General features: G+C 44.5%; 50 non-coding genes across 50 annotated transcripts; all 50 read right to left on the minus strand.

Moving 5' to 3' along the window:
• Positions 1-5,260: 5,260 nt before the first annotated feature.
• On the minus strand, positions 5,261-5,332 carry TRNAE-CUC (transfer RNA glutamic acid (anticodon CUC)). The gene has a single exon. It is a non-coding gene; the product is annotated as a tRNA-Glu (tRNA).
• Positions 5,333-13,047: 7,715 nt separating this feature from the next.
• On the minus strand, positions 13,048-13,119 carry TRNAE-CUC (transfer RNA glutamic acid (anticodon CUC)). Its single transcript has one exon. It is a non-coding gene; the product is annotated as a tRNA-Glu (tRNA).
• A 94-nt stretch (positions 13,120-13,213) lies between these two features.
• Positions 13,214-13,285, minus strand: TRNAE-CUC (transfer RNA glutamic acid (anticodon CUC)). The gene has a single exon. It is a non-coding gene; the product is annotated as a tRNA-Glu (tRNA).
• Positions 13,286-13,379: 94 nt separating this feature from the next.
• TRNAE-CUC (transfer RNA glutamic acid (anticodon CUC)) lies at positions 13,380-13,451 on the minus strand. Its single transcript has one exon. It is a non-coding gene; the product is annotated as a tRNA-Glu (tRNA).
• A 261-nt stretch (positions 13,452-13,712) lies between these two features.
• Positions 13,713-13,784, minus strand: TRNAE-CUC (transfer RNA glutamic acid (anticodon CUC)). Its single transcript has one exon. It is a non-coding gene; the product is annotated as a tRNA-Glu (tRNA).
• Positions 13,785-13,878: 94 nt separating this feature from the next.
• TRNAE-CUC (transfer RNA glutamic acid (anticodon CUC)) lies at positions 13,879-13,950 on the minus strand. The gene has a single exon. It is a non-coding gene; the product is annotated as a tRNA-Glu (tRNA).
• A 95-nt stretch (positions 13,951-14,045) lies between these two features.
• Positions 14,046-14,117, minus strand: TRNAE-CUC (transfer RNA glutamic acid (anticodon CUC)). Its single transcript has one exon. It is a non-coding gene; the product is annotated as a tRNA-Glu (tRNA).
• Positions 14,118-15,934: 1,817 nt separating this feature from the next.
• TRNAE-CUC (transfer RNA glutamic acid (anticodon CUC)) lies at positions 15,935-16,006 on the minus strand. The gene has a single exon. It is a non-coding gene; the product is annotated as a tRNA-Glu (tRNA).
• Positions 16,007-16,100: 94 nt separating this feature from the next.
• TRNAE-CUC (transfer RNA glutamic acid (anticodon CUC)) lies at positions 16,101-16,172 on the minus strand. The gene has a single exon. It is a non-coding gene; the product is annotated as a tRNA-Glu (tRNA).
• A 94-nt stretch (positions 16,173-16,266) lies between these two features.
• On the minus strand, positions 16,267-16,338 carry TRNAE-CUC (transfer RNA glutamic acid (anticodon CUC)). The gene has a single exon. It is a non-coding gene; the product is annotated as a tRNA-Glu (tRNA).
• A 95-nt stretch (positions 16,339-16,433) lies between these two features.
• TRNAE-CUC (transfer RNA glutamic acid (anticodon CUC)) lies at positions 16,434-16,505 on the minus strand. The gene has a single exon. It is a non-coding gene; the product is annotated as a tRNA-Glu (tRNA).
• A 95-nt stretch (positions 16,506-16,600) lies between these two features.
• Positions 16,601-16,672, minus strand: TRNAE-UUC (transfer RNA glutamic acid (anticodon UUC)). Its single transcript has one exon. It is a non-coding gene; the product is annotated as a tRNA-Glu (tRNA).
• Positions 16,673-16,767: 95 nt separating this feature from the next.
• On the minus strand, positions 16,768-16,839 carry TRNAE-CUC (transfer RNA glutamic acid (anticodon CUC)). The gene has a single exon. It is a non-coding gene; the product is annotated as a tRNA-Glu (tRNA).
• A 94-nt stretch (positions 16,840-16,933) lies between these two features.
• TRNAE-CUC (transfer RNA glutamic acid (anticodon CUC)) lies at positions 16,934-17,005 on the minus strand. Its single transcript has one exon. It is a non-coding gene; the product is annotated as a tRNA-Glu (tRNA).
• Positions 17,006-17,099: 94 nt separating this feature from the next.
• Positions 17,100-17,171, minus strand: TRNAE-CUC (transfer RNA glutamic acid (anticodon CUC)). The gene has a single exon. It is a non-coding gene; the product is annotated as a tRNA-Glu (tRNA).
• A 94-nt stretch (positions 17,172-17,265) lies between these two features.
• Positions 17,266-17,337, minus strand: TRNAE-CUC (transfer RNA glutamine (anticodon CUG)). The gene has a single exon. It is a non-coding gene; the product is annotated as a tRNA-Glu (tRNA).
• Positions 17,338-17,432: 95 nt separating this feature from the next.
• Positions 17,433-17,504, minus strand: TRNAE-CUC (transfer RNA glutamic acid (anticodon CUC)). The gene has a single exon. It is a non-coding gene; the product is annotated as a tRNA-Glu (tRNA).
• Positions 17,505-17,598: 94 nt separating this feature from the next.
• Positions 17,599-17,670, minus strand: TRNAE-CUC (transfer RNA glutamic acid (anticodon CUC)). The gene has a single exon. It is a non-coding gene; the product is annotated as a tRNA-Glu (tRNA).
• Positions 17,671-20,600: 2,930 nt separating this feature from the next.
• TRNAQ-CUG (transfer RNA glutamic acid (anticodon CUC)) lies at positions 20,601-20,671 on the minus strand. The gene has a single exon. It is a non-coding gene; the product is annotated as a tRNA-Gln (tRNA).
• A 93-nt stretch (positions 20,672-20,764) lies between these two features.
• On the minus strand, positions 20,765-20,836 carry TRNAE-CUC (transfer RNA glutamic acid (anticodon CUC)). The gene has a single exon. It is a non-coding gene; the product is annotated as a tRNA-Glu (tRNA).
• Positions 20,837-20,929: 93 nt separating this feature from the next.
• Positions 20,930-21,001, minus strand: TRNAE-CUC (transfer RNA glutamic acid (anticodon CUC)). The gene has a single exon. It is a non-coding gene; the product is annotated as a tRNA-Glu (tRNA).
• A 95-nt stretch (positions 21,002-21,096) lies between these two features.
• Positions 21,097-21,168, minus strand: TRNAE-CUC (transfer RNA glutamic acid (anticodon CUC)). The gene has a single exon. It is a non-coding gene; the product is annotated as a tRNA-Glu (tRNA).
• A 262-nt stretch (positions 21,169-21,430) lies between these two features.
• On the minus strand, positions 21,431-21,502 carry TRNAE-CUC (transfer RNA glutamic acid (anticodon CUC)). The gene has a single exon. It is a non-coding gene; the product is annotated as a tRNA-Glu (tRNA).
• Positions 21,503-21,596: 94 nt separating this feature from the next.
• Positions 21,597-21,668, minus strand: TRNAE-CUC (transfer RNA glutamic acid (anticodon CUC)). The gene has a single exon. It is a non-coding gene; the product is annotated as a tRNA-Glu (tRNA).
• Positions 21,669-21,762: 94 nt separating this feature from the next.
• TRNAE-CUC (transfer RNA glutamic acid (anticodon CUC)) lies at positions 21,763-21,834 on the minus strand. The gene has a single exon. It is a non-coding gene; the product is annotated as a tRNA-Glu (tRNA).
• A 94-nt stretch (positions 21,835-21,928) lies between these two features.
• TRNAE-CUC (transfer RNA glutamic acid (anticodon CUC)) lies at positions 21,929-22,000 on the minus strand. Its single transcript has one exon. It is a non-coding gene; the product is annotated as a tRNA-Glu (tRNA).
• A 96-nt stretch (positions 22,001-22,096) lies between these two features.
• TRNAE-CUC (transfer RNA glutamic acid (anticodon CUC)) lies at positions 22,097-22,168 on the minus strand. Its single transcript has one exon. It is a non-coding gene; the product is annotated as a tRNA-Glu (tRNA).
• A 97-nt stretch (positions 22,169-22,265) lies between these two features.
• TRNAE-CUC (transfer RNA glutamic acid (anticodon CUC)) lies at positions 22,266-22,337 on the minus strand. Its single transcript has one exon. It is a non-coding gene; the product is annotated as a tRNA-Glu (tRNA).
• Positions 22,338-22,433: 96 nt separating this feature from the next.
• Positions 22,434-22,505, minus strand: TRNAE-CUC (transfer RNA glutamic acid (anticodon CUC)). The gene has a single exon. It is a non-coding gene; the product is annotated as a tRNA-Glu (tRNA).
• Positions 22,506-22,599: 94 nt separating this feature from the next.
• On the minus strand, positions 22,600-22,671 carry TRNAE-CUC (transfer RNA glutamic acid (anticodon CUC)). Its single transcript has one exon. It is a non-coding gene; the product is annotated as a tRNA-Glu (tRNA).
• A 94-nt stretch (positions 22,672-22,765) lies between these two features.
• TRNAE-CUC (transfer RNA glutamic acid (anticodon CUC)) lies at positions 22,766-22,837 on the minus strand. The gene has a single exon. It is a non-coding gene; the product is annotated as a tRNA-Glu (tRNA).
• A 94-nt stretch (positions 22,838-22,931) lies between these two features.
• Positions 22,932-23,003, minus strand: TRNAE-CUC (transfer RNA glutamic acid (anticodon CUC)). Its single transcript has one exon. It is a non-coding gene; the product is annotated as a tRNA-Glu (tRNA).
• A 94-nt stretch (positions 23,004-23,097) lies between these two features.
• On the minus strand, positions 23,098-23,169 carry TRNAE-CUC (transfer RNA glutamic acid (anticodon CUC)). Its single transcript has one exon. It is a non-coding gene; the product is annotated as a tRNA-Glu (tRNA).
• Positions 23,170-23,264: 95 nt separating this feature from the next.
• Positions 23,265-23,336, minus strand: TRNAE-CUC (transfer RNA glutamic acid (anticodon CUC)). The gene has a single exon. It is a non-coding gene; the product is annotated as a tRNA-Glu (tRNA).
• Positions 23,337-23,431: 95 nt separating this feature from the next.
• TRNAE-CUC (transfer RNA glutamic acid (anticodon CUC)) lies at positions 23,432-23,503 on the minus strand. Its single transcript has one exon. It is a non-coding gene; the product is annotated as a tRNA-Glu (tRNA).
• A 94-nt stretch (positions 23,504-23,597) lies between these two features.
• TRNAE-CUC (transfer RNA glutamic acid (anticodon CUC)) lies at positions 23,598-23,669 on the minus strand. The gene has a single exon. It is a non-coding gene; the product is annotated as a tRNA-Glu (tRNA).
• A 95-nt stretch (positions 23,670-23,764) lies between these two features.
• Positions 23,765-23,836, minus strand: TRNAE-CUC (transfer RNA glutamic acid (anticodon CUC)). The gene has a single exon. It is a non-coding gene; the product is annotated as a tRNA-Glu (tRNA).
• Positions 23,837-23,932: 96 nt separating this feature from the next.
• TRNAE-CUC (transfer RNA glutamic acid (anticodon CUC)) lies at positions 23,933-24,004 on the minus strand. Its single transcript has one exon. It is a non-coding gene; the product is annotated as a tRNA-Glu (tRNA).
• A 96-nt stretch (positions 24,005-24,100) lies between these two features.
• TRNAE-CUC (transfer RNA glutamic acid (anticodon CUC)) lies at positions 24,101-24,172 on the minus strand. Its single transcript has one exon. It is a non-coding gene; the product is annotated as a tRNA-Glu (tRNA).
• Positions 24,173-24,267: 95 nt separating this feature from the next.
• Positions 24,268-24,339, minus strand: TRNAE-CUC (transfer RNA glutamic acid (anticodon CUC)). The gene has a single exon. It is a non-coding gene; the product is annotated as a tRNA-Glu (tRNA).
• Positions 24,340-24,434: 95 nt separating this feature from the next.
• On the minus strand, positions 24,435-24,506 carry TRNAE-CUC (transfer RNA glutamic acid (anticodon CUC)). The gene has a single exon. It is a non-coding gene; the product is annotated as a tRNA-Glu (tRNA).
• Positions 24,507-24,600: 94 nt separating this feature from the next.
• TRNAE-CUC (transfer RNA glutamic acid (anticodon CUC)) lies at positions 24,601-24,672 on the minus strand. Its single transcript has one exon. It is a non-coding gene; the product is annotated as a tRNA-Glu (tRNA).
• Positions 24,673-24,766: 94 nt separating this feature from the next.
• Positions 24,767-24,838, minus strand: TRNAE-CUC (transfer RNA glutamic acid (anticodon CUC)). Its single transcript has one exon. It is a non-coding gene; the product is annotated as a tRNA-Glu (tRNA).
• A 95-nt stretch (positions 24,839-24,933) lies between these two features.
• TRNAE-CUC (transfer RNA glutamic acid (anticodon CUC)) lies at positions 24,934-25,005 on the minus strand. The gene has a single exon. It is a non-coding gene; the product is annotated as a tRNA-Glu (tRNA).
• Positions 25,006-25,100: 95 nt separating this feature from the next.
• On the minus strand, positions 25,101-25,172 carry TRNAE-CUC (transfer RNA glutamic acid (anticodon CUC)). Its single transcript has one exon. It is a non-coding gene; the product is annotated as a tRNA-Glu (tRNA).
• A 95-nt stretch (positions 25,173-25,267) lies between these two features.
• TRNAE-CUC (transfer RNA glutamic acid (anticodon CUC)) lies at positions 25,268-25,339 on the minus strand. The gene has a single exon. It is a non-coding gene; the product is annotated as a tRNA-Glu (tRNA).
• A 95-nt stretch (positions 25,340-25,434) lies between these two features.
• On the minus strand, positions 25,435-25,506 carry TRNAE-CUC (transfer RNA glutamic acid (anticodon CUC)). The gene has a single exon. It is a non-coding gene; the product is annotated as a tRNA-Glu (tRNA).
• A 94-nt stretch (positions 25,507-25,600) lies between these two features.
• TRNAE-CUC (transfer RNA glutamic acid (anticodon CUC)) lies at positions 25,601-25,672 on the minus strand. Its single transcript has one exon. It is a non-coding gene; the product is annotated as a tRNA-Glu (tRNA).
• A 94-nt stretch (positions 25,673-25,766) lies between these two features.
• On the minus strand, positions 25,767-25,838 carry TRNAE-CUC (transfer RNA glutamic acid (anticodon CUC)). The gene has a single exon. It is a non-coding gene; the product is annotated as a tRNA-Glu (tRNA).
• A 96-nt stretch (positions 25,839-25,934) lies between these two features.
• TRNAE-CUC (transfer RNA glutamic acid (anticodon CUC)) lies at positions 25,935-26,006 on the minus strand. Its single transcript has one exon. It is a non-coding gene; the product is annotated as a tRNA-Glu (tRNA).
• Between the last annotated feature and the right edge of the window lie 1,945 nt (positions 26,007-27,951).

Raw genomic sequence — 27,951 nt, forward strand, 5'->3', positions numbered from 1 at the left:
GTTCCTTTTTCTCGGAGCCAAGGATTTGTAGGGAGTGTGCCGCTGTGAAGTTTGAAAAAGAATGTCTTCATTGATGGCCTAATTGGCATCTTCTTCACTCTCTTCAAGGAGTTAACCCCGGGCACGTTAGGGTACAATGTTCTATACAGAAGCTCTGGCAACATGGTTTCTACAAGGTCCCTGTACAGTCTCTTTCGCGAAACCCCAGAGATATACTCCATCGAAAATCACACTCTCAATATTTCCAAAGCAGCAATCACTTCTTTCATGTACCCCTCAGGTCTTCTTGTGACCCCATTGACTGTGGTTGCAATAAAATCAGGCAAAAAATGGGACAGCCGCGCATGTATCAACGTTCTCAAAAAACGATAATCTTGATCTCGTAAAAAACAAACCTAGCTACTATCTACCTCGAGGAATAAGTGTACAAGACCAAGCCCCCACCTTTCCCAGAACGGAACAGATTTGTTCGGCTTGTCCTTTCCCACGTGGACGCCCAGATAAACACTGCGATCACTCTGTGTATATAGCTTGTGCACAGCCACACGCGACATGAATAGCACTTGTAAATCATACCATAGTCGTGAAAAAAGAAATATGTTGCTTACTGTTGACCTCGTGAACACTGAAAAATCACGCCCACATCCCTTTTCTTTTGTTTTGTCTCTTAGTTGCTCCGTTTCTTCTTTGCAATACTCTGTCATGTCCCTGTAGTGTTGGAGAGGTACCCCTAAGTACTTGTCAGGTATAACCTTCCATGTAACGCTTTCAAATGTTGATTGTGTGTTTTGCGAGTTTTCGTGCCATATTACAAGACATTTACTGCAGTTGACTCTACTATCGGTGCAATCCACAGAAGAACTTCACATCATTTAGTGCTTCTTTGATACTCTCCCTGTCTTGGCAGAACACACCAATATCGTCGGCGTAACTAAGCATTTCGACCTCTGCAGACATCAAGTGAAACCCCCGCACCTGATCATTCTGTAGCACTTTCGGGCATAGAGGTTCTAAATAGATAGCAAAAAGCAGTGCTGATGCATGACATTCTTGTTTTGTATATGTATGTTACTTATGTATATGTATGTTTTGTATATGTATGTCACTTATTTGTATATGTATGTTACTGATGTGTGAATATGTGTAATATGGCACTGATGCAGACTGTATCAGGAGGTCAAGACCTCGTCAGGCTATTTAGCCTTTAGTCTTTGCCTCCCGCAGGGAAGTTTTTGTATTTTTTTTTCTTTCCTGCAAATAAACTTTGAAACTTTGAAACTTTGTTTTACGCTCGATAAGACTTGTATATTATCACTAAGCTGTTTGTTTATTACAATTCTCGTAGTGCATTCCGTGTACGCCATTCGGACCCCTTCCAACACCACAGACCTTATGTTGACATAGTCAAGAATGCTGATAAGTACATCATGGTTCACGCGGTCAAATGCCTTCTCGAGATCGATTTGTAGCATAGCTACTTTGCAGTCAAACTCATCGCAGTATTCTAACATATTTCGGGCAATATGAATGTTCGTCATAATTGTTCTGCCTTTTATGCCACAGGTTTGATGTCGTCCGACTATTTCTTTATTCACGGTTTGGATTCGCCTGGCCAAAACACCCATGGATATTTTGTAGTCAACATTCGCTAGGGTTATTGGTCTGAAGGATGTGACGGACAGCTGTTTCCTATGATCTTCAGTTTTCGGGATTAACACGATGTGTGTTCTTCGAAAAGATATTGGTAACTCTTTCTTTTCGTATGCCTCGTCTAACACATGCCACAAAGCTTCTGCCACAAGATTATTAAATTTATTATAGAATGCTACACCTAGTCCATCTGGACCAGGTGTTTTACCGTTCTTCATTTTTTCAATCGTAATTTCGATTTCTCTGACCGATATGGGTGCTTCTAATCTCGCTTTTAGGTCATCTTCAAGCTTCCGCATAAGTGACAAGGAATGCCGACTATACGTACTTGTGTCCCATCTGACACCCCCCAACAGCTCTTGAAAATATTCCACAAACACGTGCTCAATCTCTGATTTATCTGTGGCGACTTCATTTTTGTATTCTATCGCCCTTATTTCGTTTCTTGTCGTGTAGCTCTTTTCATCTGTCACTGCACGTTTTGTAGGAACCTCGCTACATCAGTCTTTCTGCATATGCGCGTACCACCGCTCCTTCGTTGAATATAACTTCGTTGAATATACGCTTCATTGAATATAACTGTCAAAAGAGGACCGATTGCGTCTTTAAACTCTTTGTAAAATGCAGCAGTGAAGCCGTCTGGTCTTGGTGACTTTCCCGGATTTAATTTGTTTATAGCTTCCTCTACCTCGGCAACTGTTATTTTACTTTCCAAATTCTTTCTTCTGTCATCGTCAAGACGGGTAAGACAGGCAAAACTTTTTCCTTGAAGGTATCACAGTCGGTCGCGTGCAACGCGAACACCTTACGATAGTGTTCCGTAAAGGCTGTCGCGATACCGTCAGTGTCAGTTGCTACGGAACCACCCCACTCTATCTCCCGTATCTGGTTCTTTTCGGCGCGCGATTTTTCCAGTCCAAGTGCGCGTTTGGACGGTGTTTCGCCTGCCGTGGCATCTTCCGCCCTTGCTCTCACGAGCGCACCCCGATAACGCTGTTCGTCCATCAGTTCTAACTTTTGCTTTATTTTTCTGATGTCTTCATTCCATTTACCGGGGGCTCGGCATTCTTGCTTTATTAACTGCTGGAGAAGCGCTTTCAATTCTGTCTCTTTTCTTTTCTCGTCAAAGCGAATGCGCGTGGCCCAGTCAATGGCTTTCAATTTTAAAGTTGTTTTTCAGATTTCCCACTGCTGCCAGATATGCAGGCTTTTGCTGGCGTCTATATTACTAATTGCCTCCGTTACATAACAATTAAATTCTGCGTCTTTGATTAGTTTACTCTTTAATTTCCAGGCGTCCCACGAGAAAGAATTGGTTCGCTTAACAGTTCCAACAGAGCACTGGACTAAGCAGTGGTCCGAAAATGACACCGGTACTTCTTCATAACTGGAACAGTGTGGAAGTATGTCGATCGTTACGTAAATGCGATCGAGTCTCGCATAGCATGAGCCCTACAATCGCGTGTACTTCAGGGCACTTTTACATTTAACACATTCGGCAACGTCCTCAAGGTCCAAGTTCTCGACGACCCGCGACAACACAACCATGCTCTTGTCTCTGAAACTTCGAGTGCTCGTCTTGTCGTATTTGCTGAGAACACAGTTAAAATCACCCAGTAATATTAACTGCTTTCCTTCACTTAGCTGCTGTTCCAGGCCGTGAAAGAAGAAGGCCCTTTCTTCCACCTTGTTGGGTGCGTACACGCACACGACCCGCCCCTTGGAGTTGTTCAGAGAAAAGTCGAGCGAAGCACATCGGCCAGCCGAACAAGAAAAATGGGCATTCACCTGAAGCCCCAACAGCCTCTTAACAAAAAGTATGCAGCCAGCCGATGTGCCCACTGCGTGGCTAACAACTATAAAAAACCTAAACGCGAAACGTTGCACCATGCTGCCGGTTTCTTCATCGCCGTCAACTTTCGTTTCTTGCACCGCCAGAATGTCTATGTCTTTTTCCGTTACTTGTCTGTAAAGCTGGCTTTGCTTCCTTTTCGCTGCCAGACCCCTAACATTAATGGTAGCGACTTTGAATGGAAAGACAGGCGTCATTTTAACGAAAAGCAGAGAGACCTGCAGCATGGCGCTTACCTCTCGCGTGTAGCACAAGGTTAGACGGCGCCATCGCTGGCATTGCCATCCGGTGGAACTGCGGGTACTTGTCCCCCGTTCTCCACATTGCCGACTCGCTTGTCGGCGGTCAGGTTCGGGCGTGGCCGAAGAGAAGGTCGCCGTCCTTGGGCAGTTTTGGCGGGAGGTTCCTCGGCACCCGACACTGTCGTCTCAGCACCACCATCGCTCGCCTGGGGGTGGGGCCACTTCGGAGCGGCCACGCTGGTTGATGAAGGTGCGCCGCTCTTCTCGTGCTGTTGCTCGTTCAGACTTCTAAGCTCATCGACCTTGTGGGCTGCTGAGCTCTCCGTGGCCTCCCCCGTCACCTCGGGAGTCGCAGTGGAGTCGCCCGACGCTCTTACGGGTGTTCCTAGAGGCAACCTTCCTGGTGTCCCCTCCCTAAACTAAAGGTAGAGCTTGCTTTGCTGCCGGTCTTTTCCTTGTCCGGGACAATTCACTGTGAGCTGGACTGGCCCCCGGAACCCCCACACTCGAAGAGTCACGGCCGGCAAGCGATGACGACGCTGGTGATACCTCCTGTTCGGTCGTCTCGCCAGTTCCCTGAGCAGCCTCTTCAGCCTCGACGACGTCCATAAACTCGTCGTGCTCGTCTGCCCTAAGGAGCCCGGTAGCCGACGCGTAAGTGCGAACGCATTCCGCGTCCGCGTGTCCTTAACGCCTGCACTTCGAGCACCGGGGCACCCTGCAATCTCGACGTACATGGCCCGTGCCGTGGCAACGCAAACACTGCATCGCCCACCCGGGAACGACAACGAGGGCGAATTCGCCGGCGACACGCGCCTGGTGGGGCATGTCATCCACCTTTGTTCCCGGTTTTAGCTTTAGGAAGACGCTTCTCGTGGTCGAGCCCTTCTCCCTCATGACTAGAACACGCCAACGTTCTCGCGTGACTTCAATGATGTTGCCGAACGCGGCGAAGGCTGTCCTAATGTCTTCATCCTGGACGCCGTAGAGCATTCAATGCAGGCGGAGCTGGACTTATTGATCCTCGGGATCAAAAAATATGCACCGGCGGCCCTTTACCTTTTATTCTTTCAGCGCGGCCAGTTTCTTGGTCACTTATCCGCTGGTGAGAGTGACGGCCCAGACGTGATTTATCTAGTATGCCCCTAAGACGACGACGTTGGGTAGCACACCAACCGTCGCGAGGGCGTCTATGAAGTCCTCAACCCTGTAGGGACGTTCACGCACGTCACCGTGCAAAAACTTGTTCAATAAAACACGGCCAGTGGGCAACGTAGGCAGCACGATCTCGTTGTCTTTATCTTCAGTGCCATCAAACCTGTTTCCGCGGCCGGCACGGGCCGCTAACGCCGCTCCGTTGGAGCACATGATTCTGCGACCGTTCGCTGCGCTGCCAGAAGAAGAATCACTAGACCATGCCGAAGAGCTGGGAGCAGCAATGCACCACCCCAACTTATTTATTATATCACACGAGATACAGAAATAAAAATTATAAGTGAGAAAAATCAAAAAGTACTTCCGACACCGGGAATCGAACCCGGGCCTCCTGGGTGAGAGCCAGGTATCCTAGCCACTAGACCATGCCGGATTTTTTTTCTTTATTACCTGTTTTTCTGTACAGGTGTTCACACAGAAACCTGAATGATAAAATACACTTGGACCAATATTTGATCCAAAGTGCTCACATTAAAATTTTTTCAGGTTGCACAACTCCTCTAGCATTGTTAGCCAGCTGGGAGGTTCTTCTTCTTGTTTATACACCTGGGTGATATACCGCATATTTGCAACGAAGTTGTCCCGGACAGGACGTATGTTCTGGTCAAGATGTCTGTAAGCCATTGTTGTCTGCCAGATGCTGTGAAGGCTAATTAACATAACCATGTCGTATGGTATGCCGTCGTCCTCATCCACACAGAGAAAACGAATGTCATGGCTTGTAATGGAGAGATCTTTTTTCAATGTTCTTTGAAGGATGTCCCAATGAAAGACAGCGTCCCAGCAATGAATAAACACATGGTCTATTGTCTCAGGTGTTCTACAAAGTAAACAATTGGTTGTCCATGGTACATATATTCCCTTGTCCACTAGCCACTGCTTTACGGGGAGAGTCCCGTAATGCAATTTAAAAAAGAAAGTTTTTGCCCCTGCTTTTACTTTCATCCTTTTGACCCTTTACAAAACGTCCTGTCCGGGTCCTCTATTGAACATAGATCTGTACAAAGGTGTTGGGAACAAGACATAACGGAGATCCCTGTACAGATTTTTTCACTTAACAGTGGCAAGATATTCCAGCGAAAAGCGCACTTTCAAAAACTCAAAAGACTGTTTAACTTCTCTCAAAAAACCAGTCACATATCGGCACATATCACTGTTTGTAGACACAACAAAATCTGGGATGCGTGATGACAGCCTTACTTTTATCACTGTTTGCAAAATTTTGTTTCTCTGATCGCGAAGGAAAATAAACCGAGAGACATTTTGTCTATTAAATAAATGACATAAACCAAGTCCGCCATTGCTAACGGACTGGAATAAATTAGACCAGCTTGTACGTTCCCACGGCGATTTCCACACAAACACAGCAAAAATCCTGGAAAGCTTCTGTACACTGACGCGTGACATACACATAACTTGCATGACATACCAGATTTTCGATATCAAAAACATGCTGCATACAGTCGCACGTGCGAATATAGACAGATCCCGACCACCCCAGGCATTTGTTTTTTGCCTTAGGGTTTCTGCTTCACCTTTCCAGTAATCCGCGTTGTCGCGATAGCTGTCCAAGGGTACACCGAGGTAATTTAGGTGTTTGCTTTCCCACTTTACGTTAAGGTATACCTCGGGCCTCACATCCCAATTGCCGTATACCAAAAGGCAGTTGTTTTATGCCAGTTATTACACTGCCCGTCATGTCACAAAATTTATTTGGCATGTAAACGACTTCACATTTTTTTAGATTAAGATTTGCGATCCAAACCACCCTGATTGGGTTTGGGTTTATTTCCAACACAAAAAGTTGGGGGTTCCCCAGGCAAAAAAGCTGTTGGAAAACAGCTTGAAGGGACCTGGGGGACCGTACAGGCAGCAGCGAATAAAAACGTATAACTAACACGACATGATACAACTTATACAACTTGATAAGATATAATAGCATCGGTACATAGCAAAGTGAATATAAGGAGGTACAACAAAAATCCACAGATACAGCGAAATGAATGTAACAGGGAAATGCATAAGAAATTAAAATGCACCCATATAACTAGGACAACTGCACATATTGAAAATGCAAACGTTCGAACGTATAAAAAAATGCAAAGCAAGAACAGTGGTGCAGTGACAGTTAATGAGGTTATGCTGTAACGGCTGCACAGTCATTTAATAGGAAAAGTCTTATTTGTTTTTTAAATCTATGGAATGGGATATCAAAATTTATTTGTGAAGATACACGATTTATTAGCGCAGGTGTCTGATAAGTGAGGGCTGACTTTCCATAGTTCGTACGTGTTCTTGGTATTGGTATCTGTGTATTACGTAGTGGATAACGTCTTGATGTTGCATGTGCCATGTCTATTAGATCATGTTTCTGTATGTGCAGGAGGAGTTTATAATCGTATAATTTGGTTGCTTTAAGCAAATTATACTTAACATTAAAGGATTTGTGGGTAAGTCTTTTGGCTCACCAAAATAGTTCTCGAAAAGTGTGAGCACTTTCTTTTGCATTGTTTCCAGTTTGTAGTAATTAGTAGTTGTTGTGGTACCCCAAACAAGTGTGAAATAAGATAAACGGCAGTAGAAATGCGTGTAATATATCGCCTTTTTTAGATGTAAAGGAATTAAATGGGATAGTTTAAATATTATACCGACGGCTCTGCTTAGCTCTGAAGTGAGTTTCTTGATGTGTGTATTCCAGGACATGCTTTCTTCAAACCATACGCCTAAAAATTTCTGACATTTTACGCGCTCTAAGACGGTGCCCTGATACGTTAGCGTAAGCTCTGTGTCACAGGGCTTAATAACGGGCTTAAAGATGACGTAATTAGATTTCCTTTTATTTAGGGATAGTTTATCAGCGTGAAACCAACCATCCAACTGAACAAGACATTCGTTTATCACTTTCTGAAGCTTAGTAAGTGTGTGCGCTGAAAAAAAGAAATTGGTGATGTCAGCGTACCTTACTAACTTGGGAGAGTTAGGAATATTAAATAAGTCATTAACGTACAATATAAATAACAAGGGTTCCAGAATCAACCCCTGGGGCACTCCTTGTTTTATCGTGGTTGTAGGGGAGGTGACATTTACAATTTTGACACACTGCTTTCTGCAAGAAAGATAATTTAAAAGATCTAGGGCGATGCCGCGAATGCCATGGTCATTAGGTTTCAGTAGCAGAATGTCGTGATTAACGCAATCGAACACTTTTCTCAGATCAATGAAAAGACCTACACTGGAGAGTTTGTTTTCAATGTCATGTAGTATTTCATCCTTTACATGTAACAGAGCTAGCTCAGTGCTTTTCTTTTTCTGGAAACCGTATTGTGCATCGTTTATGATTTGGTGCTTATTTATGAAATTAACAAGACGCGTGTTGATGACATTTTCAAATACTTTAGATAACACAGGTAGCACCGAAATGGGTCTGTAATTACTTATATCACCAACAGCACCTCCCTTATGTATCGGGCATATGCGAGCAAGCTTCAGATCTGAGGGGAAGATTCCAGTTTCAAGCATTCTGTTAATAATATATGTTAATGGTAAAGATATAAGAGCCGCAACGTATTTAATGGGTAAGGCACTTAGCTCATCGATTCCTGCCTAAACATTGTTTTTAATGTTTCCTACTAATTTTTCTACCTCTTGTGGACTTGTAGGGAATAAACTAATTGAGTGTAGCAACCTTTTGCGTTTATGTGTAGTAACATGACAACTTTCAGAACTGAGATTTGTTTGAAATTCACCCACAATCGTAAAGTATTCATTCATTTCTGTGAGTGCTTCCAATTCCGTTTTGCCATGGGCAAAAGCTGCAATGTTAATACGACGTTTTACTTTCAAGTTGTTTGATAAATTATTTACTTCGTTCCACAGCTTTCTGGGTTCATTAAGTATAGTAGCAAAAAGCGTTTGATAGTAGCAGGTCCTAGCCTTTTTCAAATCGGCGTTTAACTTATTACGGTATCTTTTAAATTCGATAAAAGAGCAGCGTCACGTGCCTGTACAAATGCATGATACATTCTGTTTTTATGTTTTATTCTTTTGTACAAACATCGACTAACCCAAGGCTTGCGAATTTTTTTCTTCCTGCGGAACGGAACAAGTGGGAAATGTCGGTCATAGATAACCTTAAGTGCCTCATTGAAAAGACTGTATGCTTTATCAGGGTCTTTTTCTGCGTAAACGAAGTTCCGCTGTGTGGTTTCCAGCGCATGATAAAATTCGTTAAGCTGATCCAAGTTCATTCTACGATAACACGGCTTTTCGCTTGAGTCGCGCCTGTCACTATCAAGCGGCAAAAATGTGAAGATAGGCAGGTGATCGCTTACATCAAGTGATAATATACCACTGGTGCAAGTTTGACTGGGGGCGTCTGTGATATTTACATCGAGCAAAGTGGCCTTTTGGGTGGTAAGACGTGTAGGCTGTGTGATGACATTGTAACAGGAAAACGAGTCTAGAATAGCTTTTAGCTGCTCACATGATGCATCCCCACTGAGCATGTCAACGTTTACATCACCATGATAAGGAATGGACTACGCATCACATGGAGTTTGCGCAGAAGCTTTTCTATAAAAATAAAAAAATTCAGACTTATACCTAGTGGGAGGTCGGTAAACAGCTGCAACTATTACATTTTGCACACACATTGTAAGACACTCTATATGAGGCGTGATACAGGTCAAGTCGTCGATAACGTCATGAATGAGGGTATCTTTAACATACATACTGATCCCACCACCCCGATTCGAAGAACGAACAATGTCATTATGAACATAACTCGCGAACTGTGGTGGGCTATCTTTCGGAGTCCGCCAAGATTCCGTAAAACACAAAACAAGAAATTTACTCTCAAAACGGTTGAGGAACAGGCTGATGCCATCCGTTTTGTTTCTAATGCTGCGAGAATTTAGATGAAATGCAGCAAGCTGTTCAGACAACACTTTGAAGATGCACAAGAGAATATCTTGGTCATAATATTGACAATCTGAAACATTGGCCATCCTGGGGTAATTAAAAACAGCCCAAGTACTCAGAGTTCATTCACTAATGCATCTTATCTATATCTTCCCGACAACAGATTCCGAGTCTCTCCGATGTCTCCGATTTTCGCGCGAAGATTTTCCCTCCTTCCGTCCAGACGAATCGCCAACCAACTTCCCGTTTCTTTGCCACTGCAGCACCAAGCAACTGTTTACCTTGACCGGTTAAGTTTTCATCTACAAAGATTGGTGCTGTGATCTTGAGACCAATTTCTCTAGCCGAGGGCCTCACTTTGCTAGCTTTCATGAGAACAGCATTCCGCTTGTAGCGTCGCACAAAACGTACAACAATGCTCCTAGTTCCTTTTTTAGATATGCGCATCCTATGACAGGTGTCAATATTAGATTTCGTGACCGGTTTCTGGACTGCAGCACACAATTTTTTCACAATCTCAAATGGCTCTCCTTCATTTGGCGCACCTTTAATTTCAAGGTTGTTAGCACGGGTATATTGCTCAAGCTCTTCCACTTTTATTTGTAGCTGTCGATTTTCTGTCACTAGTTTCTCGTTAGCTTTCCGTGTTATTACTAGTTCCTCGCACAAAGCCTTAAGTTCTTGCGAGAGCAAATTGATATTATCACTACAGTGTATCACTACAGTGATACACGCTCTGTTTGAAACCACGGAGCTCGGCCCGAATTTCTCTCTTAAAATCCTCAAGCGCTTTGTTGATATCCTTCGTCATGTCAAGAAACACGAAACACAATAGTTTGGCAACAGTGCAAAAAGTTAAAACGCTTATAATTCTATCGCAAGTGGAACAACGTTCACCTGCATGGAAAAATATACAGTATCAAGCGATGTGAAGTCGATGCGCACTGCCGCCAAACTGAAGATCACCCGATGGATGTTCGGTTTATATGTGCAGGGTCAAGAAGCCACGTGACATGCGCAGGAGTAGTATGCCTTGCTTTCACCACCAACAGCTGATGTGGCCGGCAACCGACGGATCCGATTCTTTTTCCGCTTCTAAGGGCTGTTTCGCTGTACACACTTCAAACAGGATGCATGGAAAAATATACAGTATCAAGCGATGTGAAGTCGATGCGCACTGCCGCCAAACTTTGTCTATCTTGGCAGAGTACTGCCACATCGTCAGCATATGCGAGTAATTTTATCTCCGTGTTCTGTAACCGAAAGCCTTGCACACTTGAGTTTTGAAGGATTGATAAGCAAAATGGTTCTAGGTAGATGACGAATAACACTGCTGAGACCGGGCATCCCTGTCTGATAGAACTTAGTATTTCAAATTCTTCCCTGAGCTGCTTATTCACTATCAACTGCGTTACACACTGTGAATATGCCATCTTCAAACCATCAAAAATTACGTCACTAACTCCCACATGCTTCAACACACTGAACAATACTTCATGGGAGACACGGTCAAAAGCTTTCTGTAAATCTATCTGCATGATTGCTATTCGTTCTTCAAAGGCGTCACAAATCTCTAGTACACTTCTTACTATATGTGTGTTCGTTGTGATGCTGCGACCCTTTATGCCGCATGTCTGGTGTGTCCCTACAATCTTTTCAATGGTGTTCTGAATTCTCCTGGCTAAAACCTTCATGAATATTTTATAATCAGTGTAAAAAAGACTGATAGGTCGCTATGACCTATGATTGAAGTTTGCTGGTATCATCTGTCTTCAGAATCAAGGCAGTATGCGCCTGCGTGAAATAGCGTGGCAGTTTTTTCTTTTTGTATGGTTCTACTATAACTTCGTATAGCGCAACTGCCACGTCTCCTTTATAAACTTTATAAAACTCCGCCCCGATTCCATCTGGGCCGGGCGTCTTGCCTGTAGTTAGGCCATCAATAGCTTTTTTTTTTATTTCCTGTACGCTGATAGGAGCCCCTAATATTTCTCGTGTATCGGCTTCAAGCTTGGGCATCGTATCAAGAAAGACATCACTAAAACCCGTGGCCATCAGTACTCGTTTTCCGACCAGATTGCGGTAATGGTCCACAAACGCCTCCATTATCTGACCTTTTTCATTCGTCAGTCTGTCATTGCGTACTATTTCTCTGATTTCATTTCTTTGTGCGTATTTTTTTTCATCACCCAAGGCTCGTTTTGTGGGTGTCTCACCTATCCAAAGTTTTTCACTTCTAGCTCTTGTTATAGCGCCTTTGTTCTTCTCTTTATCTCAAATCTCCAGTTTGTTTTAGTATCTGTTATTTCATTGGTAAAGGAGCGGGGTTTCACAGTTTCTTCCTGCAAGAGCACTTGTAATTGCCTTCGCAGGTTCCTTTCCGCCTGTTTCTTCTCGAATTTATTTTTTGTAGGTCAATCTATCGCATTCATTTTAACCTCTTGTTTGAAAAATTCCAACTTTCCCAGTCATCTTTTTGATTACCGTAGAGTTTCGTGAGGGCTTCGGTTACATCTTTACCATAAGATTAATCTTTCAAGATATGGCTGTTTAGTTTCCACAAGTGCCAGTTAAATTTCGGATAGATAGATAGATATGTGGGGTTTAACGCCCCAAAACCACCATATGATTATGAGAGACGCCGTAGTGGAGGGCTCCGGAAATTTCGACCACCTGGGGTTCTTTAACGTGCACCCAAATCTGAGCACACGGGCCTACAACAGTTCCGCCTCCATCGGAAATTCAGCCGCCGCAGCCGGGATAGTTAAATTTCGGAGTCCTGTCTTTAGCGCCAAGTGTGAAACTAATCATACAGTGGTCGCTGAAAGACACTGGTGTAACAGCATATTCATCACAGCACATAATAAGGTCCAGTGGTATGTACGCTCTGTCTAAACGTGCTAGACCATGCCGGATAACTGGGAGCAGCACTGCACCGCCCCAACTTATTTAAAATATCACACAAAAAACAAAATATAAAAATTATAAGCGAGAAAATTGAAAAAAGCACTTCCGACACTAGGAATCGAACCCTGGCCTCCTGGGTGAGAGCCAGGTATCCTAGCCACTAGACCATGCCGAAGAGTTGGGGGGAGCAATGCACCACCCCAACCAATTCAAAATATCACACGAGAAACAAAAAAATAAAAATTAAAAATCAAAAAGGACTTCCGACACCGGGAATCGAACCCGGGCCTCCTGGGTGAGAGCCATGTATCCTAGCCACTAGACCATGCCGGAGAGTTGGGGGCAGCAATGCACCACCCCAACCTATTCAAAATATCACACGAGAAACAAAAAAAATAAAAATATAAGTGAAAAAATCAAAAAAGACTTCCGACACCGGGAATCGAACCCGGGCCTCCTGGGTGAGAGCCAGGTATCCTAGCCACTAGACCATGCCGGAGTGTTGGGGGCAGCAATGCACCACCCCAACCTATTCAAAATATCACACGAGAAACAAAAAATAGAAATTATAAGTGAGAAAAATCAAAGAGGATTTCCGACACCGGGAATCGAACCCGGGCCTCCTGGGTGAGACCCAAGTATCCTAGCCACTAGACCATGCCGGAGAGTGTGGGGCAGCAATGCACCAGCCCAACCTATTCAAAATATCACACGAGAAACAAAAAAATAAAAATTATAAGTGAGAAAAGTCAAAAAGGACTTCCGACACCGGGAATCGAACCCGGGCCTCCTGGGTTAGAGCCAGGTATCCTAGCCACTAGACCATGCCGGAGAGTGTGGGGCAGCAATGCACCAGCCCAACCTATTCAAAATATCACACGAGAAACAAAAAAATAAAAATATAAGTGAGAAAAATCAAAAAAGACTTCCGACACCGGGAATCGAACCCAGGCCTCCTGGGTGAGAGCGAGGTATCCTAGCCACTAGACCATGCCGGAGTGTTGGGGGCAGCAATGCACCACCCCAACCTATTCAAAATATCACACGAGAAACAAAAAATAAAAATTATAAGTGAGAAAAATCAAAGAGGATTTCCGGCACCGGGAATCGAACCCGGGCCACCTGGGTGAGACCCAAGTATCCTAGCCACTAGACCATGCCGGAGAGTGTGGGGCAGCAATGCACCAGCCCAACCTATTCAAAATATCACACGAGAAACAAAAAAATAAAAATTATAAGTGAGAAAAATCAAAAAGGACTTCCGACACCGGGAATCGAACCCGGGCCTCCTGGGTGAGAGCCAGGTATCCTAGCCACTAGACCATGCCGGATTTTTTTTTTTTCTTTATTACCTGTTTTTCTGTACAGGTGTTCACACATAAACATGAATGATAAAATACACTTGGACCAATATTTGATCCGAAGTGCTCACATTAAAATTTTTTCAGGTTGCACAATTCCTCTAACATTGTCAGCCAGCTGGGAGGTTCTTCTTCTTGTTTATACACCTCAGTGATATACCGCATATTTGCAATGAAGTTCTCCCGGACAGGACGTATGTTCTGGTCAAGATGTCGGTAAGCCATAGTGGTCTGCCAGATGCTGTGAAGGCTAATTAACATAACCATGTCGTATGGTATGCCGTCGTCCTCATCCACACAGAGAAAACGAATGCCATGGCTTGTAATGGGGAGATCTTTTTTCAATGTTCTTTGAAGGATGTCCCAATGAAAGACAGCGTCCCAGCAATGAATAAACACATGGTCTATTGTCTCAGGTGTTTTACAAAGTAAACAATTGGTTGTCCATGGTACATCGATTCCCTTGTCCGCTAGCCACTGCTTTACGGGGAGAGTCCCGGAATGCAATTTAAAAAAGAAAGTTTTTGCCCCTGCTTTTACTTTCATCTTTTTGACCCTTTTCAAAACATCCTGTCCGGGTCCTCCATTGAACATAGATCTGTACAAAGGTGTTGGTAACAAGACATCACGGAGATCTCTGTACAGTTTTTATCGCCTAACAGTGGCAAGATATTCCAGCGAAAAACGCACTTTCAAAAACTCAAAAGACTGTATAACTTCTCTCAAAAAACCAGACACATATCGGCACATACCACTGTCTGTAGACACAACAAAATCTGGGATTCGTGATGACAGCCTTACTTTTATCACTGTTTGCAGAAATTTGTTTCTTTGATCGCGAAGGAAAATAAACCGAGAGACAACTTGTCTAATAAATAAATGACATAAACCGAGTCCGCCATTACTAACGGACTGGAATAAATTAGACCGGCTTGTACGTTCCCACGGTGATTTCCACACAAACACAGCAAAAATCCTGTGAAACTTCTGTACATTGACGCGTGACATACAGATAACTTGCATGACATACCAGATTTTTGATATCAAAAACATGTTGCACACAGTTGCACGTGCGAATATAGACAGATCCCGACCACCCCAGGCATTTGTTTTTTGCCTGAGGGTTTCTGCTTCACCTTTCCAGTAATCCGCGTTGTCGCGATAGCTGTCCAAGGGTACACCGAGGTACTTTAGGGGTTTGCTTTCCCATTTTACGTTAAGGTATACCTCAGGCCTCACATCCCAGTTGCCGTACCAAAAGGCAGTTGTTTTATGCCAGTTAATTACACTGCCCATCATGTCACAAAATTTATTTGCCATGTAAACGACTTCACATATACTTTGTCTATCTTGGCAGAGTACTGCCACATCGTCAGCATATGCGAGTAATTTTATCTCCGTGTTCTGTAACCGAAAGCCTTGCACACTTGAGTTTTGAATGATTGATAAGCAAAAGGGTTCTAGGTAGATGGCGAATAACAATGCTGAGGCCGGGCATCCCTGTCTGATAGAACTTAGTATTTCAATTTCTTCACTGAGCTGCTTATTGACTATCAACTGCGTTACACACTGTGAATATGCCATCTTCAAACCATCAAAAATTACGTCACCAACTCCCACATGCTCCAACACACTGAACAATACTTCATGGGAGACACGGTCAAAAGCTTTCTGTAGACTAGACCATGCCGGAGAGTGTGGGGCAGCAATGCACCACCCCAACCTATTCAAAATATCACACGAGAAACAAAAAAATAAAAATATAAGTGAGAAAAATCAAAAAAGACTTCCGACACCGGGAATCGAACCCGGGCCTCCTGGGTGAGAGCCATGTATCCAAGCCACTAGACCATGCCGGAGAGTGTGGGGCAGCAATGCACCACCCCAACCTATTCAAAATATCACACGAGAAACAAAAAAATAAAAATATGGGTGAGAAAAATCAAAAAAGACTTCCGACACCGGGAATCGAACCCGGGCCTCCTGGGTGAGAGCCAGGTATCCTAGCCACTAGACCATGCCGGAGTGTTGGGGGCAGCAATGCACCACCCCAACCTATTCAAAATATCACACGAGAAAAAAAAAATAAAAATTATAAGTGAGAAAAATCAAAAAGGACTTCCGACACCGGGAATCGAACCCGGGCCTCCCGGGTGAGACCCAAGTATCCTAGCCACTAGACCATGCCGGAGAGTGTGGGGCAGCAATGCACCACCCCAACCTATTCAAAATATCACACGAGAAACAAACAAATAAAAATTATAAGTGAGAAAAATCAAAAAGGACTTCCGACACCGGGAATCGAACCCGGGCCTCCTGGGTGAGAGCCAGGTATCCTAGCCACAAGACCATGCCGGAGAGCTGGGGGCAGCAATGCACCACCCCAACCTATTCAAAATATCACACGAGAAACAAAAAAACAAAAATTATAAGTGAGAAAAATCAAAAAGGACTTCCGACACCGGGAATCGAACCCGGGCCTCCTGGGTGAAAGCCAGGTATCCTAGCCACTAGACCATGCCGGAGAGTGTGGGGCAGCAATGCACCACCCCAACCTATTCAAAATATCACACGAGAAACAAACAAATAAAAATTATAAGTGAGAAATATCAAAAAGGACTTCCGACACCGGGAATCGAACCCGGGCCTCCAGGGTGAGAGCCAGGTATCCTAGCCACAAGACCATGCCGGAGAGCTGGGGGCAGCAATGAACCACCCCAACCTACTTAAAATATCACACGATAAACAAAAAATAAAAATTATAAGTGAGAAAAATCAAAAAGGACTTCCGACACCGGGAATCGAACCCGGGCCTCCTGGGTGAGAGCCAGGTATCCTAGCCACTAGACCATGCCGGAGAGTGTGGGGCAGCAATGCACCAGCCCAACCTATTCAAAATATCACACGAGAAACAAAAAAATAAAAATATAAGTGAGAAAAATCAAAAAAGACTTCCGACACCGGGAATCGAACCCGGGCCTCCTGGGTGAGAGCCATGTATCCTAGCCACTAGACCATGCCGGAGAGTTGGGGGCAGCAATGCACCACCCCAACCTATTCAAAATATCACACGAGAAACAAAAAAATAAAAATATGGGTGAGAAAAATAAAAAAAGACTTCCGACACCGGGAATCGAACCCGGGCCTCCTGGGTGAGAGCCAGGTATCCTAGCCACTAGACCATGCCGGAGAGCTGGGGGCAGCAATGCACCACCTCAACCTATTTAAAATATCACACGATAAACAAAAAAACAAAAATTATAAGTGAGAAATATCAAAAAGGACTTCCGACACCGGGAATCGAACCCGGGCCTCCAGGGTGAGAGCCAGGTATCCTAGCCACAAGACCATGCCGGAGAGCTGGGGGCAGCAATGAACCACCCCAACCTACTTAAAATATCACACGATAAACAAAAAATAAAAATTATAAGTGAGAAAAATCAAAAAGGACTTCCGACACCGGGAATCGAACCCGGGCCTCCTGGGTGAGAGCCAGGTATCCTAGCCACTAGACCATGCCGGAGTGTTGGGGGCAGCAATGCACCACCCCAACCTATTCAAAATATCACACGAGAAACAAAAAATAAAAATTATAAGTGAGAAAAATCAAAAAGGACTTCCGACACCGGGAATCGAAGCCGGGCCTCCTGGGTGAGAGCAAGGTATCCTAGCCACTAGACCATGCCGTTCTTTTCTTTTTCTTTATTGCCTGTTTTCGGCTCACATAAACAATACACATATTAACTGATAATAACACAACACAATCCAAAATATTGTAAAAACCATGGCTCAAACGATGTGGCCACGCATCAGTTAAAATGTTTTTATCGTCGATAGTAATTCGACGCGCGGCAACCATTCTGGGGGGGAATTCCTGCAACTTTTGTTCATCCACAAAATTTCTTATATACTCTTTGAAGTACTGGGTGGGTGCTCGTGCATCTACATCAAAGTGCATGGCTGCCATCCTGGATTTCCAAATGCTATGAAGATCCATAAGCATTATCATATCATATGGGGTACCATCGTCACTTTGTATTTGCAAATAGCGGATGCCATATGCATTTATGGGGAAGTCTTTTTTGATCGTGCACTGGAGCACGTCCCAAAGAAAGATAGCATCCCAGCAGCCAATGAATACATGCTCAATTGTCTCCTCCTTTCTGCATATTATGCAATGCGTGCCCCAAGGAACGTAGAACCCCTTTGCAGCCATCCAGGTTTTGACGGTCAGCGTACCGGTATGTAATTTAAAAAAGAAATTCTTAGAACCTGGCGATATTTTCATCGCCTTGACGCGCTTTAGTACAGTGTGGCCATGGCATACATTGTAAAGGGACCGATACAAAGGCACTGGTAAAAACACATCACATAGGTCCTTGTACAACTTTCTTCGTCGGACTTGACTCAAGTATTCAAGTGAAAACTGCACTGACAGAAACCTACAAGAAAGTACAACTTCGCGGAGAAAGCCATAAACACCACCAGGTACGCTGCAGGTTGATACAACCATGTTAGGCAAGTGTTGCCCAAGGCGAAGTTGACAGACAGTGCGAAGGAATGGGTTGTCGACGTCTCTAAAGAAACAAAATCCATTGACTACCTGTCTTAAAAACAAATGCGACAAGCCCAGTCCTCCATTTCGCACTCGAAGAAATAAATTGGTCCGACTCGATCTTTCCCAAGACGATTCCCACACAAAGACAGCAAACACACGGTGAAATTTTTGGATGTTTACCCTTGAACAATGTAAGACTTGTAAGATATACCAAATTTTACTCACTAAGAATATGTTGCAAATTGTGGCTTTAGAAAACATAGACCAATTGCAGCCATTCCACGCTTTCACTCTTTCCCGCAGGTTGTCCACTTTGCTCCTCCAGTACGAGTTGCTGTCTTTGTAGCATTCGAGAGGGGCACCCAAGTATTTCACCGATGTCGTAACGAACCTTATGCTGGCAAAACTGTCTAGGGTTTCAGCCCAGTCACCGTGCCAAAAGCCAAGGCATTTTCACCTGTTTACAGCGCTGCCACTTGCAGCACAGATGTTAGTAATGCATTTGACAGCATCTGCAATGCTGTCAGAGTCCGCGCAAAAAATGGAAATATCGTCCGCATAAGCCAACAGCCGGACTTCAACCTCGTGCAGCTTAAACCGACGGACACAGTCATTCTCTATGACAGACAAACAAAAAGACTCTATGTACAAACAAAACAATAGTGGTGAGAGAGGACAACTCTGACGGACCGAACGCTTGACTGGAATGCGCTTCCCCACCACCTTGTTAACGATTAGCCGCGTTGAGCAGTCTCGGTACGCCATGGCAACCTCCTCTTTGATTATTTTCCCTAAATTCACATAATCTAGGAGGCACAGCAGAATTTCACGAGGCACCCTGTCAAAAGCCTTCTCGAGGTCGATTTGCAGCATTGCGACTCGCGCGCCAATAGCGTCGCAACATTCGAGGATGCTTCGGGCTGCGTGTATGTTAGTTAGGATAGTTCGACCTTTAATGCCACACGTCTGATGCGGCCCCACGAGCTCCGTAATGACTGTTTGCAACTTTTTAGCTAGGATTTTCATGAATATCTTGTAATCTCCATTAGTGAGGCAGATTGGGCGGTAAGAATTTATTCTGCACAGTGCAACGGGGTCTTCCGATTTTGGCATGAGAACAGTGTGAGATGATGAAAAGGACGGGGGTAATATTTTCAGCTCGAACTCCTCATTATAAACGTCGCCTAAGACTGGTGTTATTTCTAACTTGGAACACTTATAAAAGGCGGAAGTCAGACCATCAGGGCCAGGCGATTTCCCCGGACGCATTCTTTCAATAGCACTGTTAACTTCCTCTTTCGAAATGGGTTCCTCCAATATTTCTTTTGTATTGTTGTCAAGCTTTGCCATCAGCGGCAAAAAATCTTTTTTAAAGCGATCGACATCAACTGAGCTGGCGGCGAATAAACCATTGAAGTGCTCAAAGAAAGCATGCTCGATAACATCTGCGACATCGCTGACTTCACCCTCGTGTTCGATTTCTGTTATCTGATTACGTCGCGCATGCAACTTTTCTGAGCCCAACGCCCTTTTTGACGGTGCTTCTGCCATTATCAGTCGCTCGGCTCTTGCCCGAACCGTAGCACCGCGGTATCTTTCGACATCGAGCCGCTCAATTTTACTTTTCAATGCGCGAATATTTTCAAGAAACATGCCGGGCATTCTACATTCTTCGAGGAGCAATTTTTCCAGGTTTCTGCACATGAGCTTTTCTTCTGCTCCTTTTTCTCTGCTTATAGCGCTCCAGCGTTCCAAAGCCTTCAATTTAACGACCTGCTTGAAGTTCAGACCATGCCGTAGAGCTGGGGGCAGCAATGCACCACCCCATCCTATTTAAAGTATCACACGAGAAACAAAAAAAATAAAAATTATAAGTGAGAAAAATCAAAAAGGACTTCCGACACCGGGAATCGAACCCGGGCCTCCTGGGTCAGAGCCAGGTATCCTAGCCACTAGACCATGCGGAGAGCTGGGGGCAGCAATGCACACCTCAACCTATTTAAAATATCACACGATAAACAAAAAATAAAAATTATAAGTGAGAAAAATCAAAAAGGACTTTCGACACCGGGAATCGAACCCGGGCCTCCTGGGTGAGAGCCAGGTATCCTAGCCACTAGACCATGCCGGAGAGCTGGGGGCAGCAATGCACAGCTCAACCTATTTAAAATATCACACGATAAACAAAAAATAAAAATTATAAGTGAGAAAAATCAAAAAGGACTTTCGACACCGGGAATCGAACCCGGGCCTCCTGGGTGAGAGCCAGGTATCCTAGCCACTAGACCATGCCGGAGAGCTCGGGGCAGCAATGCACCACCCCAACCTACTCAAAATATCACACGATAAACAAAAAAATAAAAATTATAAGTGAGAAAAATCAAAATGGACTTCCGACACCGGGAATCAAACCCGGGCCTCCTGGGTGAGAGCCAGGTATCCTAGCCACTAGACCATGCCGGAGAGCTGGGGGCAGCAATGCACCACCCCAACCTACTTAAAATATCACACGATAAACAAAAAAAATAAAATTATAAGTGAGAAAAATCAAAAAGGACTTCCGACACCGGGAATCGAACCGGGCCTCCTGGGTGAGAGCCATGTATCCTAGCCACTAGACCATGCCGGAGAGTTGGGGGGCAGCAGCGCACCACCCCAACCTACTTAAAATATCACACGATAAACAAAAAAATAAAAATTATAAGTGAGAAAAATCAAAAAGGACTTCCGACACCGGGAATCGAACCCGGGCCTCCTGGGTGAGAGCCAGGTATCCTAGCCACTAGACCATGCCGGAGAGCTGGGGGCAGCAATGCACCACCTCAACCTATTTAAAATATCAATCGATAAACAAAAAATAAAAATTATAAGTGAGAAAAATCAAAAAGGACTTCCGACACCGGGAATCGAACCCAGGCCTCCTGGGTGAGATCCAGGTATCCTAGCCACTAGACCATGCCGGAGAGCTGGGGGCAGCAATGCACCACCCCAACCTATTTAAAATATCACACGATAAACAAAAAATAAAAATTATAAGTGAGAAAAATCAAAAAGGACTTCCGACACCGGGAATCGAACCCGGGCCTCCTGGGTGAGAGCCAGGTATCCTAGCCACTAGACCATGCCGGAGAGCTGGGGGCAGCAATGCACCACCTCAACCTATTTAAAATATCACACGATAAACAAAAAATAAAAATTATAAGTGAGAAAAATCAAAAAGGACTTCCGACACCGGGAATCGAACCCGGGCCTCCTGGGTGAGAGCCAGGTATCCTAGCCGCTAGACCATGCCGGAGAGCTGGGGGCAGCAATGCACCACCCCAACCTATTTAAAATATCACACGATAAACAAAAAAAATAAAAATTATAAGTGAGAAAAATCAAAAAGGACTTCCGACACCGGGAATCAAACCCGGGCCTCCTGGGTGAGAGCCAGGTATCCTAGCCACTAGACCATGCCGGAGAGCTGGGGGCAGCAATGCACCACCCCAACCTACTTAAAATATCACACGATAAACAAAAAAAAATAAAAATTATAAGTGAGAAAAATCAAAAAGGACTTCGGACACCGGGAATCGAACCCGGGCCTCCTGGGTGAGAGCCAGGTATCCTAGCCACTAGACCATGCCCGAGAGCTGGGGGCAGCAATGCCCCACCCCAACCTACTTAAAATATCACACGATAAACAAAAAAAATAAAAAGTATAAGTGAGAAAAATTAAAAAGGACTTCCGACACCGGGAATCGAACCCGGGCCTCCTGGGTGAGAGCCAGGTATCCTAGCCACTAGACCATGCCGGAGAGCTCGGGGCAGCAATGCACCACCCCAACCTACTTAAAATATCACACGATAAACAAAAAAATAAAATTATAAGTGAGAAAAATCAAAAAGGACTTTCGACACCGGGAATCGAACCCGGGCCTCCTGGGTGAGAGCCAGGTATCCTAGCCACTAGACCATGCCGGAGAGCTGGGGGCAGCAATGCACCACCCCAACCTACTTAAAATATCACACGATAAACAAAAAAATAAAATTATAAGTGAGAAAAATCAAAAAGGACTTCCGACACCGGGAATTGAACCCGGGCCTCCTGGGTGAGAGCCAGGTATCCTAGCCACTAGACCATGCCGGAGAGCTGGGGGCAGCAATGCACCACCCCAACCTACTTAAAATATCACACGATAAACAAAAAAATAAAATTATAAGTGAGAAAAATCAAAAAGGACTTCCGACACCGGGAATTGAACCCGGGCCTCCTGGGTGAGAGCCAGGTATCCTAGCCACTAGACCATGCCGGAGAGCTGGGGGCAGCAATGCACCACCCCAACCTACTTAAAATATCACACGATAAACAAAAAAATAAAATTATAAGTGAGAAAAATCAAAAAGGACTTCCGACACCGGGAATTGAACCCGGGCCTCCTGGGTGAGAGCCAGGTATCCTAGCCACTAGACCATGCCGGAGAGCTGGGGGCAGCAATGCACCACCCCAACCTACTTAAAATATCACACGATAAACAAAAAAATAAAAATTATAAGTGAGAAAAATCAAAAAGGACTTCCGACACCGGGAATCAAACCCGGGCCTCCTGGGTGAGAGCCAGGTATCCTAGCCACTAGACCATGCCGGAGAGCTGGGGGCAGCAATGCACCACCCCAACCTACTTAAAATATCACACGATAAACAAAAAAATAAAAATTATAAGTGAGAAAAATTAAAAAGGACTTCCGACACCGGGAATCGAACCCGGGCCTCCTGAGTGAGAGCCAGGTATCCTAGCCACTAGACCATGCCGGAGAGCTGGGGGCAGCAATGCACCACCTCAACCTATTTAAAATATCACACGATAAACAAAAAATAAAAATTATAAGTGAGAAAAATCAAAAAGGACTTCCGACACCGGGAATCGAACCCGGGCCTCCTGGGTGAGAGCCAGGTATCCTAGCCGCTAGACCATGCCGGAGAGCTGGGGGCAGCAATGCACCACCCCAACCTATTTAAAATATCACACGATAAACAAAAAAATAAAAATTATAAGTGAGAAAAATCAAAAAGGACTTCCGACACCGGGAATCAAACCCGGGCCTCCTGGGTGAGAGCCAGGTATCCTAGCCACTAGACCATGCCGGAGAGCTGGGGGCAGCAATGCACCACCCCAACCTACTTAAAATATCACACGATAAACAAAAAAAATAAAAATTATAAGTGAGAAAAATCAAAAAGGACTTCGGACACCGGGAATCGAACCCGGGCCTCCTGGGTGAGAGCCAGGTATCCTAGCCACTAGACCATGCCCGAGAGCTGGGGGCAGCAATGCCCCACCCCAACCTACTTAAAATATCACACGATAAACAAAAAAAATAAAAAGTATAAGTGAGAAAAATTAAAAAGGACTTCCGACACCGGGAATCGAACCCGGGCCTCCTGGGTGAGAGCCAGGTATCCTAGCCACTAGACCATGCCGGAGAGCTGGGGGCAGCAATGCACCACCCCAACCTACTTAAAATATCACACGATAAACAAAAAAATAAAAATTATAAGTGAGAAAAATCAAAAAGGACTTTCGACACCGGGAATCGAACCCGGGCCTCCTGGGTGAGAGCCAGGTATCCTAGCCACTAGACCATGCCGGAGAGCTCGGGGCAGCAATGCACCACCCCAACCTACTCAAAATATCACACGATAAACAAAAAAATAAAAATTATAAGTGAGAAAAATCAAAAAGGACTTCCGACACCGGGAATCAAACCCGGGCCTCCTGGGTGAGAGCCAGGTATCCTAGCCACTAGACCATGCCGGAGAGCTGGGGGCAGCAATGCACCACCCCAACCTACTTAAAATATCACACGATAAACAAAAAAATAAAATTATAAGTGAGAAAAATCAAAAAGGACTTCCGACACCGGGAATTGAACCCGGGCCTCCTGGGTGAGAGCCAGGTATCCTAGCCACTAGACCATGCCGGAGAGCTGGGGGCAGCAATGCACCACCCCAACCTACTTAAAATATCACACGATAAACAAAAAAATAAAATTATAAGTGAGAAAAATCAAAAAGGACTTCCGACACCGGGAATTGAACCCGGGCCTCCTGGGTGAGAGCCAGGTATCCTAGCCACTAGACCATGCCGGAGAGCTGGGGGCAGCAATGCACCACCCCAACCTACTTAAAATATCACACGATAAACAAAAAAATAAAAATTATAAGTGAGAAAAATCAAAAAGGACTTCCGACACCGGGAATCAAACCCGGGCCTCCTGGGTGAGAGCCAGGTATCCTAGCCACTAGACCATGCCGGAGAGCTGGGGGCAGCAATGCACCACCCTAACCTACTTAAAATATCACACGATAAACAAAAAAATAAAAATTATAAGTGAGAAAAATTAAAAAGGACTTCCGACACCGGGAATCGAACCCGGGCCTCCTGAGTGAGAGCCAGGTATCCTAGCCACTAGACCATGCCGGAGAGCTGGGGGCAGCAATGCACCACCCCAACCTACTTAAAATATCACACGATAAACAAAAAAATAAAAATTATAAGTGAGAAAAATCAAAAAGGACTTCCGACACCGGGAATCGAACCCGGGCCTCCTGGGTGAGAGCCAGGTATCCTAGCCACTAGACCATGCCGGAGAGCTGGGGGCAGCAATGCACCACCCCAACCTACTTAAAATATCACACGATAAACAAAAAAATAAAAATTATAAGTGAGAAAAATCAGAAAGGACTTCCGACACCGGGAATCGAACCCGGGCCTCCTGGGTGAGAGCCAGGTATCCTAGCCACTAGACCATGCCGGAGAGCTGGGGGCAGCAATGCACCACCCCAACCTATTTAAAATATCACACGATAAACAAAAAATAAAAATTATAAGTGAGAAAAATCAAAATGGACTTCCGACACCGGGAATCGAACCCGGGCCTCCTGGGTGAGAGCCAGGTATCCTAGCCACTAGACCATGCCGGAGAGCTGGGGGCAGCAATGCACCACCTCAACCTATTCAAAATATCACACGATAAACAAAAAAATAAAATTATAAGTGAGAAAAATCAAAAAAGACTTCCGACACCGGGAATCGAACCCGGGCCTCCTGGGTGAGAGCCAGGTATCCTAGCCACTAGACCATGCCGGAGAGCTGGGGGCAGCAATGCACCACCCCAACCTACTTAAAATATCACACGATAAACAAAAAAAATAAAAATTATAAGTGAGAAAAATCAAAAAGGACTTCCGACACCGGGAATCGAACCCGGGCCTCCTGGGTGAGAGCCAGGTATCCTAGCCACTAGACCATGCCGGAGAGCTGGGGGCAGCAATGCACCACCCCAACCTATTTAAAATATCACACGATAAACAAAAAAATAAAAATTATAAGTGAGAAAAATCAAAAAGGACTTCCGACACCGGGAATCGAACCCGGGCCTCCTGGGTGAGAGCCAGGTATCTTAGCCACTAGGGCATGCCTGACACCGGGAAGAGCAAAGCACCATCCCAACAAAAATGAAAAGTGAGAAAAAGCAAAAGGTTGTGGAACTTGACTGGACGAACAGGCACGATAAAATAGGTGGCGGACAAGATGGCGCCCAGCTGCTTGCTTGCTTGATCTTTTCTTTTGCGGCTCTCACCCATTAAGTGGGATTGGCCAAGAAGCCAGTGGTTAATGCAAGTCAATAATACCTTTAGGTTTTTCAGGCTAGTGGAATAGGGTTACTTTGTTTTGACTGTGAAATAAATTTGGCACAATTTAAAAAAGGTGGAAGGAGAAGAGAAATATTAGAATTTGTTGAATATATGAGGTGTAATCGTTATATAAAGTTCTTAAATCATTACAGCGTAACAGCTAAATAATAAATGGTAGATTGGCTAGTAAAAACGAGAGATGATCAATGGCTCAGCAAGGTAATCTTCTTGTGTTACATAGGAATTCGCAGAAAGCCCCGCAGATGTTCTTGTCGCAGTGACCTGATGAAGTGGCCCCAAAAGGCAAAATATTAGGAGTGGTAAGTGATATTCCCAGTTTTTTAAATAAAATTTAGACGCGATTCTTCCTTTGATTTTTGAAACCATGGCATGTGAGAAGAAAATGGTCGATATGTTCAGGTTCATTACAGCTTGAGCACAGAGGGGATGGCACCAGACCAGACCTGTTTAAGTAGAAATTAAGACGTGGTACACGGCAACGTACTTTTGTTATAGAGACAATTTACGCGTGGGACGCCATTTATTATTCCATGCGAAGCGCAGGTGTGAGAAATCTGGATTCGGTATCGTAGTTTTTGATGAGTCTTCAAGAATGGAAAGTTTTCTGAACCTCGCTGCTGTTACATAAGCTGTAAGAGGCATGACTGGCACAATCGGAAGATCAAGGGATGTTCGCGTGAGTGTGTCAGCCATCTCATTTATGAATATACTACGATGGCTTGGCACCCATAACATTCGCGCTAGACGAATGTGTTCTGGGATCAATGATTTAAAAGTTTCTAGTACTGCTGATGCCGATGACGATAAACACACGGAATACGAGTCAGTCACTATCACAGCTGTCGAATGAGTCGCAGGAAGTTTACGAAGAGCTAGTATAACGGCCGTTAATTCCGCTTCAAATATTGGTGTATAATCTGGGAGGCGTAATGAAAATGACCAAAATAATGAGAGAGGAAAAATACGCACGCCTGCCTTCTCGCCACTCATAGATGCATTCATTGCGATTACTAAATTAGTACCTAATTGAGACAGGTGTTGTTCTAATAAGCCAATCAAATATTTAGAGGGCAAGTGTTTAGCATTCATTGGGAAGATATCGTCAAATTCTATTTGCACTTGGCGAATGGGTTTGTCAGATGGTGTGATCGCGAATATATTAGCATTTAAAGCATCTAGAAGTGTTTAAACAAATAGCACTTCGGGTTTATATACACGGAACCTATGCTCATTGCAAAAGATACCGGGGTGAGCAAAGAATACAAGCTGTCACCTTCTTAAAGTGGATTCAGAAAATTTTAAATAAGTTTTAACTGTTAACATACGGAATCTGCATGGAAGAGTTGGTGTTGGTATCCGAGCTTCTTGATACAAACCATTGTTAGCTGTGAATTTTGGCCCACCTAAACAACTTCGAAGAGCTTCCCGCTCTAAGATAGTCAAGGGGTTTATTTTGTATGCTGGTCCACCTGAGAATAGTGCACATCCGAATTCAAGAATCGGACGAACGTACATGCGATAAATAATGATCAGCGTGTCTCTGC

The sequence above is a fragment of the Rhipicephalus microplus genome, chromosome 3 (assembly GCF_043290135.1).
Source record: "Rhipicephalus microplus isolate Deutch F79 chromosome 3, USDA_Rmic, whole genome shotgun sequence".
NCBI lineage: Eukaryota > Metazoa > Arthropoda > Arachnida > Ixodida > Ixodidae > Rhipicephalus > Rhipicephalus microplus.